Source organism: Girardinichthys multiradiatus, chromosome 1 (assembly GCF_021462225.1).
Source record: "Girardinichthys multiradiatus isolate DD_20200921_A chromosome 1, DD_fGirMul_XY1, whole genome shotgun sequence".
Classification (NCBI taxonomy): Eukaryota; Metazoa; Chordata; class Actinopteri; order Cyprinodontiformes; family Goodeidae; genus Girardinichthys; species Girardinichthys multiradiatus.
The window spans coordinates 48,227,413-48,237,689 of record NC_061794.1 but is presented as its reverse complement, the minus strand read 5'-3'; the positions used below and the strand labels follow the sequence as shown (position 1 = coordinate 48,237,689).

The window sequence follows — 10,277 nt, the reverse complement described above, 5'->3', positions numbered from 1 at the left end:
GGTTTATGTACTAAAGGAAATTATCTGCTTCAGTGCTGCAGGTCTCTACAACCCTCTGTTAACCTCAATGTGCCATTATGGGGAGGCCATACAAACATGAAAAATCTTCTGTATAAAATCAGAATCAGCTTTTTTACAAAGTTTGTTCAGACAAACAAGGAATTTGACTCCAGTACAACTTTGCTCTGAATGATAAAGAATATATTTTTAAATGAACATATTTACACAATTGACGTTACAATAGAATATGTGACTGGCTGTGGCAAAACCAGGAACAAGTCTACCTGGGGTCTTTTTGAGTTATTTACAGATCCTGAAAGAGTGGAGTCTAAGCTTTCCAATGATGTCAAACATGTGGAAATCAAAAGCAAATTGAAGAAGATATGACCATCTGAATGTCTGCACTCGCCAGACTACTTTTCTGAGAAATCAGTCCTGAAAGATTCATTGTTTTCTCTCCCTGAAAGCAGGGCGGTGACAAAAGCTGCTAGTTTGAATAACTTTGAATAGGCCACCTCCCCCAACTGTTTGTCAACAGAAGCTCCAACTGACTGCAACAGACTTCTGTTACTGAACTCATACTATTTTTCAATGTAAAGATAATTTACAGCACTGCATTACAATTTATTGTTATATTATTTATGTCTGCAAATTGCATCATGACTGCAACCTAATGTCTGCATCCTGGTGATTGGTTTGGTTTCCTCTTGTTTTTAGATAAATCTCACTTAAAGTTCCAGTCTATTAAATGTTCTGCCTCAGGCAGAGTTTGAAATCCTATCTCACAGCAATTAGCAAAATATCAGGGTAATATGGATGTGTTCTTCTTAATATGTAATATGAAATGTCCAAAGATTATTGTAGCATGCAGAAACATTGTTTATCAGTTTTCATTTTATATGTGCAGGTATGAATAGATCTATGGGCTAATAGTTTACACCTTTTGAATACGTGTTAATCTAGAAGAGGCTGGTGCTGCAGCTACTTAATCTGTACCCCTCAAATTTCATGTCTGCAAACCTCTTGACTTTAATGGACCCAGGAAGAGAAATGGGCAATAACTTGACTTTGATCATGTCACAAATGTGATTTTTATTTACAACTTTATACACATTACAAATTGCCAAAACGCCAATGTCACAGTGTCACACCATCATCCTCTTCTGGGTTCTATTCTGTTGTGCTTTGTGGTTCTGGGCATGTAACGTCCTTCGCTTCATCGGGACAGAAAGGCCTGATCTTTGAATAAAGATAAGTCTGTCTGTCCGTGGACAGTCCAGGTGCAGGCAGGGCAGAACCACAGACGACAGGGGGTAGAACTTCCAGGTCACACAGCAGCTGAAAGCTAACAGGCTCTGCGTCACTGTGAGTCCTAGCTAGGACCACACAAGGTCTGTTGGCATCAAAGCTGTTAATAAAAGCACACAAAAGACAATTAAAAACAGGGATTAGATGAAACAAAAGCTGTGTATCGTTAAAGCGGTCTTATGTTTTTACGTTATAAAAAAAAAAAGTGCAATGTGGAACAAATACCTGCTGTGCAAAGTCAAAGCTGTAGTCCATCCTGATCTTCTTACTTGAAGGTAGGGAGGGGCCGATGGACAACTGATTGTCGTCGCAGGTCTTTTTGCAGGCAGCAGTCATCTCGTTGTAGACGGCCCTCTCTTTTTGAACAAGCTGAAGATGATCCTGTTGCTTCTTGATTGCTGCAGTCTTCCTCTCCTCTGGAAGGTTTGCACTTCTTATAAGCTGGTCATTATTCTGTTGGCGCTGCCAGCAGAGGTCAGTGTGGGGCCTACAGCTTCTTATGTGTGGGAGTAGCTGGGTCCAAAGCGCCTTGAAACTTGATTTGCAAATTGCACGCTCACCTGAAAGAAAAATATCACAGGGTTATTAATTTTTGATGAAGTTTTACATCACTGGTCATTAGAAGAATTTCACTGTTCTATAAAATATATTTTTATACATACCAACTCCTTAGCAGACTTCATATAGCGGCGCCACACTGAGCCCTTTGACACATGTGTTGGCAGTAGCTTCACATGCCAATCCCTGTGGCCACGATGTCGACCAGGCAACATGATGGCGTGATCCTCAGCGTAGTTCTTTATGAACTCCAAAACTCAGGGGAGTTGCTCACTGCTGATAAAATGGGGATCCTGTGGCTGGTGGCTCTTTTTCCTCAAGCGGGGTTTTGCACCGTTCTCATCAAAGTGTCTGATGATGTCAGTCAACGTGGCTTTACAGATTCGTAGCAGGGAAACAGGAAATATTCAGCTTATGGTTTACATCAACAAGTGCTGACAAAATTGGTATGACAACACACCACATTAATAGGTATTTGTTTTTTTGTGTTTTTCAACACCTCAAACTTTGATTAAAAACAGGAAGGACTGTCTCTGCTGGGCCTTCTTCTGAACATTGTCTATTTGTGAGGACCATCTCAGGTTTCGAGAAATGGTGGTTCCGAGGAACCGGACGTGGTCAGTGACAAGTGGAGACCGGGACTTTCAGCTGGATGAACTTCTGGTGAAGGATGTCTGGGATGATGGCATCCATCCCACTTTGGATGGAGCAGCTCTTCTTTCTATGAATCTGACCGAATTTATTAGTTCTCCAGAACTCTGACAACCCAGGGTTCAGACCAGGAAGCAGGGTCATAGTTTAACACTCCTCTCTGCAGCTTCTGTACTGCTACCCACCCATTACCCTATTAAGACAGTGTCTCGCCCATGACCAAAATTGAATAGATTAAAAAATAATCTAAAAGGAGGAAATCAGGAAAATCTAATAAAAATAAACACAACTCAGACCGAAAAGAAAAATAAAACAATTAAATGTGGCTTACTGAACATAAGATCTCTCTCTTCAAAGACATTGCTAGTTAGTGACCTGATTTCTGACAATCAGATTGATTTATTTTGCCTCACAGAAACCTGGCTGCAGCAAGAGGATTATGTTACTATAAATGAGTCAACTCCTACTAATTATTTAAATTTTCACATTCCTCGAATTACTGGGTGAGGAGGAGGAGTAGCAACCATCTTTCAGTCGGATTTATTGCTTAGTCCCAGACCAATCAATAGCTACAACTCTTTTGAATATTTAATCCTTAGTTTTCCGCATCCAAATTGCAAAGCACTAAAACCTCTTCTGTTTGTTGTTTTGTACCGTCCACCAGGTCCTTACTCTCAATTTTTAGATCAGTTTTCAGACCTTCTGTCATGATGTAGGGTTGTTTGGTTTTTGGTTTTGGGGTCTTTCCTTATGTTTTTCACTGTTCAAGTTTTGAATCATGTTTCTGTTTATTTTCCTGGTCATGTTTTTGTTTTGTCGCCTTGTTCATGTTTTGTCAAGTTTGGTATCAGATCTGGTTATGCTTTTGCTTCATGTTTTTCTAGTTTGTGTTCAAGAGTCTCTGTTTTGCTCCAGTCACATTTTGTTCTGTTAATTAACTTTATTCGGCTCACCTGTTCAAGTTAATCTGTCTCCTTACTCCACCTGGTTTTCACGCCATATATTCACACCTGTTCTGTTAGTCTTCGCGGAAACATCTTTCACTCTCATACTCATGTCTTGTTCTAAAACCAAGTCTTGTTTGTTTTTGATCATGCCATGCCTGTCTTGCCTGCCCGTTTGTTTTGTTCCTGTCTCCTGCTGAGTGTGATGTTTTCGTCATTAAAACCTTTTCACTTACCATCACGCTGCCTGCTCGTCTGCATTGTGGGGTCCAATTCCAAGTAAATCGTGACAGAACCGTGACACCTTTTATCTGATTTAGTGTTAAATACAGATAAAGTTATTATAGTGGGGGATTTTAACATTCATGTAGACACTGAAAGTGATAGCCTAAATATAGCCTTTAATGCTATCTTAGACTCAATTGGCTTTGATCAAAACATTAACAAACCTACCCACCTTTGTCTTCATTCTCTGGACCTTGTGCTGACATATGGCATTGAGTGTAAAGACATAACAATATTTTCTCATAACCCTGTCCTGTCTGACCATTTCTTAATAACCTTTGAGTTTAATTTAACCGAGTACTCCACACCTGAAAGAAAATTTCATTATAGCAGATCATTATCAGGCGATGCTGTAACAACCTTTAAAGAATCTGTTCCACTTTTAATTTCCTCATTATCACTGAAAAACACAGTGGAGGGCAATAATTTTGTTTCTTCCCCTTCACAAATTGATTCTTTTGTTCATAGTGTTTCTTCATCATTGCGTGATGCATTAGACAATGCAGCCCCCTTGAAAAAGAAGGTAATTATTCATAGGAGGCTAGCTCCTTGGTTTAATTCAGAGCTGCGTACTTTAAAGAACAATGTTAGAAAATTGGAGAGAAAATGGTGCTCTACACACCTAGAGGATTCCTACTTAATCTGGAAAAATAGCCTACTGTTGTATAAAAAGACACTTCACCAAGTTAGAACAGCTTATTTCTCATCATTAATAGAAGAGAACAAGAATAATCCTAGGTTTCTCTTTGGTACAGTTGCTAAACTTACACAGAGTCATAGCTCTGTTGAGCCATCCATTCCCTTAGCTCTTAGCAGTCATGACTTTATGGGATTCTTCTCAAATAAAATTGATTCTATTAAAAATAAAATCTTTGACATACTCCCGAAGATGATTACTTCATCCTCAGCAAGTGAGACAACATTGGAAATAACTGTAGAACCTGATCTGTGTTTGGACTGTTTTGATCCTGTGAAGCTTCCTGAGTTATCAGAAATATTAGCTTCATCTAAACCTTCAACTTGTATGTTAGACCCAATCCCAACCAAATTATTTAAGGAAGTGTTCCCTCTGATTACCAGCCCCATTTTAGATATGATTAATCTATCTTCAGTAAATGGATATTGTTGAAGCACCCCTCCCGAGTTGTCTTCTTGCGCATTCGTTTATTCACTGTAAGCTGAAAGAATTCACAACATATTAGAATAAATCACACAGAAACAGCTGTATGTTATTCAAGTACTTGGACCAGGGGAAGCTCTCGCATGTGGTAACACAACACACACCGAGACAACTTCAGAGCTTCTCACTGGGGCCATTGCTTTTATTAAAACACACATGAAAATAGGCAGCGTTCTGTTTCACAGTTTTTTCACAGATATAGTTACATACAGACTTTTCCAGCTTACCATACAGGTCCTTCTCAAAAAATTAGCATATTGTGATAAAGTTAATTATTTTCTATAATGTAATGATGAAAATTTAACATTCATATATTTTAGATTCATTGCACACTAACTGAAATATTTCAGGTCTTTTATTGTCTTAATACGGATGATTTTGGCATACAGCTCATGAAAACCCAAAATTCCTATCTCACAAAATTAGCATATTTCATCCGACCAATAAAAGAAAAGTGTTTTTAATACAAAAAACGTCAACCTTCAAATAATCATGTACAGTTATGCACTCAATACTTGGTCGGGAATCCTTTTGCAGAAATGACTGCTTCAATGCGGCGTGGCATGGAGGCAATCAGCCTGTGGCACTGCTGAGGTCTTATGGAGGCCCAGGATGCTTCGATAGCGGCCTTTAGCTCATCCAGAGTGTTGGGTCTTGAGTCTCTCAACGTTCTCTTCACAATATCCCACAGATTCTCTATGGGGTTCAGGTCAGGAGAGTTGGCAGGCCAATTGAGCACAGTGATACCATGGTCAGTAAACCATTTACCAGTGGTTTTGGCACTGTGAGCAGCTGCCAGGTCGTGCTGAAAAACGAAATCTTCATCTCCATAAAGCTTTTCTGCAGATGGAAGCATGAAGTGCTCCAAAATCTCCTGATAGCTAGCTGCATTGACCCTGCCCTTGATAAAACACAGTGGACCAACACCAGCAGCTGACACGGCACCCCAGACCATCACTGACTGTGGGTACTTGACACTGGACTTCTGGCATTTTGGCATTTCCTTCTCCCCAGTCTTCCTCCAGACTCTGGCACCTTGATTTCCGAATGACACGCAGAATTTGCTTTCATCCGAAAAAAGTACTTTGGACCACTGAGCAACAGTCCAGTGCTGCTTTTCTGTAGCCCAGGTCTGGAGAATGCGGCACCTGTAGCCCATTTCTTGCACGGTGGCTCTGGATGTTTCTACTCCAGACTCAGTCCACTGCTTCCGCAGGTCCCCCAAGGTCTGGAATTGGCCCTTCTCCACAATCTTCCTCAGGGTCCGGTCACCTCTTCTCGTTGTGCAGCGTTTTCTGCCACACTTTTTCCTTCCCACAGACTTCCCACTGAGGTGCCTTGATACAGCACTCTGGGAACAGCCTATTCGTTCAGAAATTTCTTTCTGTGTCTTACCCTCTTGCTTGAGGGTGTCAATAGTGGCCTTCTGGACAGCAGTCAGGTCGGCAGTCTTACCCATGATTGGGGTTTTGAGTGATGAACCAGGCTGGGAGTTTTAAAGGCCTCAGGAATCTTTTGCAGGTGTTTAGAGTTAACTCGTTGATTCAGATGATTAGGTTCATAGCTCGTTTAGAGACCCTTTTAATGATATGCTAATTTTGTGAGATAGGAATTTTGGGTTTTCATGAGCTGTATGCCAAAATCATCCGTATTAAGACAATAAAAGACCTGAAATATTTCAGTTAGTGTGCAATGAATCTAAAATATATGAATGTTAAATTTTCATCATGACATTATGGAAAATAATGAACTTTATCACAATATGCTAATTTTTTGAGAAGGACCTGTATTTGGACAGCTATTGTCCTGCACCTGGACTCTGCTTTTCTGCTGATATGAGAAGGGAGTACTTTGCTCTTAATCTTTTTCACATCCTTTCCCAAGCCCTACAATTCTTCAGTCTTTTTCTGCTTCACCACCCTCAAGGCCAAGTTTGTGCAACAACACTTCTGCAGGCCACAATGTCTTATACTCACACAGGTTATACATTTTATTTCCCACACTGTTTATGAACATAATAATAATTAATGCACACACATAATATATCTCCACAATATGTACCACAAGCTTTTAAGGTAGCTGTAATTAAACCTTTACTTAAGAAACCTTAGCTTGACTGAGATGACTTGAAAAATTACAGACCTATATTCAATCTTCCATTCTTATCTAAAATTCTTGAGAAAATAGTTGCTAATCAAATGTGTGAACATTTATACAGCAATGACCTGTTTGAAGAGTTTCAGTCAGGTTTCAGAGCTCATCATAGCACTGAAACAGCTCTGCTGAAAGTCACTAATGATATTCTTATGGCCTCAGATAATGGACTTGTGTCTGTTCTGGTTCTGTTAGATCTCAGTGCTGCATTTGATCCAGTCGACCATAATATTCTCTTAAAAAGGCTGGAATATGCTGTAGGGATCAGGGGAACAGCACTAGGCTGGTTTAAATCTTATCTGTCTGACAGATTCCAGTTTGTTCATGTAAATCAGAATCAGATTTACTGCCAAGTTCGTACATACAAACAAGGAATTTGACTCCGGTACACTTTGCTCTTTTGTTTTGTTTTGTATTACAGAATATAAATATTTACAATATGCACATATATAATAAAAGGTGCATTTGCAACATCTGTATGCTGTTGTTTTATACTCTATTGAATGTTCAACAGAGAAACAGCCTGGGGGAAGAAACTGTCTCTGTGGCGGCTGGTTTTAGTGAACAGTGCTCTGTAGCGCCACCTGAAGGTAAAACTCTGAACAGTTTATGTGCAGGGTGTGTGGGGTCTGCAGAGATGTTAGCAGCTCTTCTCCTGACCCTTGACCTGTATAAGTCCTGGATGGAGGGAAGGTCAGCTCTGATTATTCTCTCTGCAGTCCTGATTATTTGTTGCAGTCTGGACCTGTCCTGTTTGGTGGATGATCCAAACCACACTGAGATGGATGAAGACTGGACAGATTGAATGATGGCAGTGGAGAAGATGACCAGCAGCTCCTGTGGAAGGTTGAACTTCTTGAGTTGCCTCAGGAAGTTCAGTCTCTGCTGGACCTTCTTTCGAACAGTGTCTATGTGTGAAGACCATCTCAGGTCCTCAGAGATGGTGGTTCCTAAGAACCTGAAATGGTCCACGGCTGATACAGTGTTGTTGAGGATGGTGAGGGGGGTGTATGGGGGTGGTGTTCTCTTAAAGTCCACCACCATTTCCACAGTCTTGAGTGGGTTCAGTTCAAGGTAGTTCTGACTGCACCAGTGTACGAGCCGATCCACCTGCTGTCTGTATGCAGACTCATCACCGTCCTGGATCAGTCCAATGACTGTGGTGTCATCTGCAAACTTCAGGAGTTTCACGGACGAGTCCGATGAGGTGCAGTCATTTGTGTACAGAGAGAAGAGGAGTGGGGATAGAACACACCCCTGGGGGGCACCAGTACTTATTGATCTGGATCGGGAGAAGATGCTCCCCAGTCTCACCTGCTGCTGTTGGTCCGTCAGGAAGCTGTTGATCCACTGACAGGTGGAGGCTGGGACGTTGAGCTGTGTGAGCTTCTGGTGGAGGATGTCTGGGATGATGGTGTTGAAGGTGGAGCTGAAGTCTACAAACAGGATCCTGGCGTACGTCCCCGGGTGGTCGAGGTGTTGCAGGATGAAGTGTAGACCTAAGTTAACAGCATCATCTGCCGACCTGTTTGCTCGGTAAGCAAATTGCAGGAGGTCCAGCAGGGGGCCTGTGATGTCTTTCAGGTGCTTCAACACCAGCCGCTCAAAGGATTTCATGACCACAGACGTCAGGACTACAGGCCTGTAGTCATTTAATCCTACGATGGTGGGTTTCTTGGGAACCGGGATGATGGTGGATCGTTTGAGGCAGGAGGGGACTTCACATTTCTCCAGTGATTTGTTGAAGATCCTTGTGAAGATCGGAGCGAGTTGATTTGCACAGGCTTTCAGGCATGATGGGGAGACGTTATCAGGTCCTCCAGCTTTCTTTGTTTTCATGCGCTGAAAGAGCCTGTTTACATCTTCCTCAGAGATCTTTAGTGCAGGTAGAGGATCTGAAGGTAGGGGGTTGGTAGCTTTGTGGGAAGAATTTGTTCCTGAATGGGATGTGGAGGAGATGGTTTGAGGTGTGAATGGCTTCTTGTCATGTCTGCAGTAGAAGCCATTCAGACGGTTGGCCAGGAGACGACTCTGTTCAGGATGGGTGGAGGGGCTCTTGTAGGCAGTCAGGTTTCTCAGACCAGTCCATACAGCTGAAGTGTCACCAGTAGAAAGGATGTTCTTCAGCTTCTCACTGTAGCTTCTCTTGGCTGCTTGATCTCCTTTGTTAGTCTGTTCCTGGCCTGCCTGTACCGCGCCCAATCTCCACTGCTGTGAGCTTCTTCCTTTTACCTGCGCAGATTCCTGAGGTGTGGAGTAAACCATGGCTTGTTGTTCCCAAAGGGTCAGAAGGTCTTGGTCTGCACACACATGTCCTCACAGAAACTGATGTATGATGTCACCACATCAGTTAGTTGGTTTAAGTCAGTGGCTGAAGTTTCAAAAACAGTCCAGTCTGTGCATTCAAAGCAGGCCTGTAGCATCTGCTTTGATTCCTCAGTCCACTTCTTAACAGTGTGAACCTTGGGTTTGGAAGCTCTTAGTCTCTGTCTGTAGGTTGGGATGAGGTGGATTAGATAATGATCTGAAAAACCCAGAGCAGCCCTGGTAACAGCATGATATGAGTCCTTTAAAGTACCCTGTGTTTTGGCTTTAACCTTTCCCTGGAGCTCTCCGAGTTGCAATTGGGCCAGCTTTCTTTGTATATTTTTGTCTTGTTCATCTAGCTTTTGCTCCTCTTTTCTGTATTTTCCAACGTTGTGTACCACGTGATCTCCAAATTCCTTGTGTGGCTTTGATGTCAGACCAACAACATCTTCGAGTCTGCTCTGCACAGGTGCTGGCATACTATCTACGATGGTATTCCGAAATAAGGTCGTGAGTAGAGGACTGTTAGGTTGAATGTATATACATTAAATGTTCACCATTATCACTCACATATATTTCTTGTCTATTCTAAAAGGTCAGATGCAGATGTGACCCAGCGTTCTGAAACATTCTGCACTCACTTGTTGTTTTGGTCTATGTGTAGCTGGTTTCACAACACCCGAAAGCAGAACCAGCTGTTCCTCTTTCCACTCTCTAACTCTGCCTGACCTGTTTTGCACCTCTATTTTGTAACCTGATGTGTCTATTTACTTTGCTGTATAAAATAAACTCCGTCGGTGATCACACCTCTGTAGTCCAATGCAGATCAGTATGATTACCCTAAACTTCATAAAATGAAAAACGGGTTGAAGGTGTGGCCGCTCTGTCGG

General features: G+C 41.9%; 1 long non-coding RNA gene across 1 annotated transcript; it reads right to left on the bottom strand.

Moving 5' to 3' along the window:
* Positions 1-1,062: 1,062 nt before the first annotated feature.
* Positions 1,063-2,267, bottom strand: LOC124866814. Its single transcript, XR_007037929.1, has 3 exons — positions 1,971-2,267; positions 1,534-1,868; positions 1,063-1,408 (listed from the first exon to the last, which is right to left on the bottom strand). It is a non-coding gene; the product is annotated as an uncharacterized LOC124866814 (long non-coding RNA).
* Between the last annotated feature and the right edge of the window lie 8,010 nt (positions 2,268-10,277).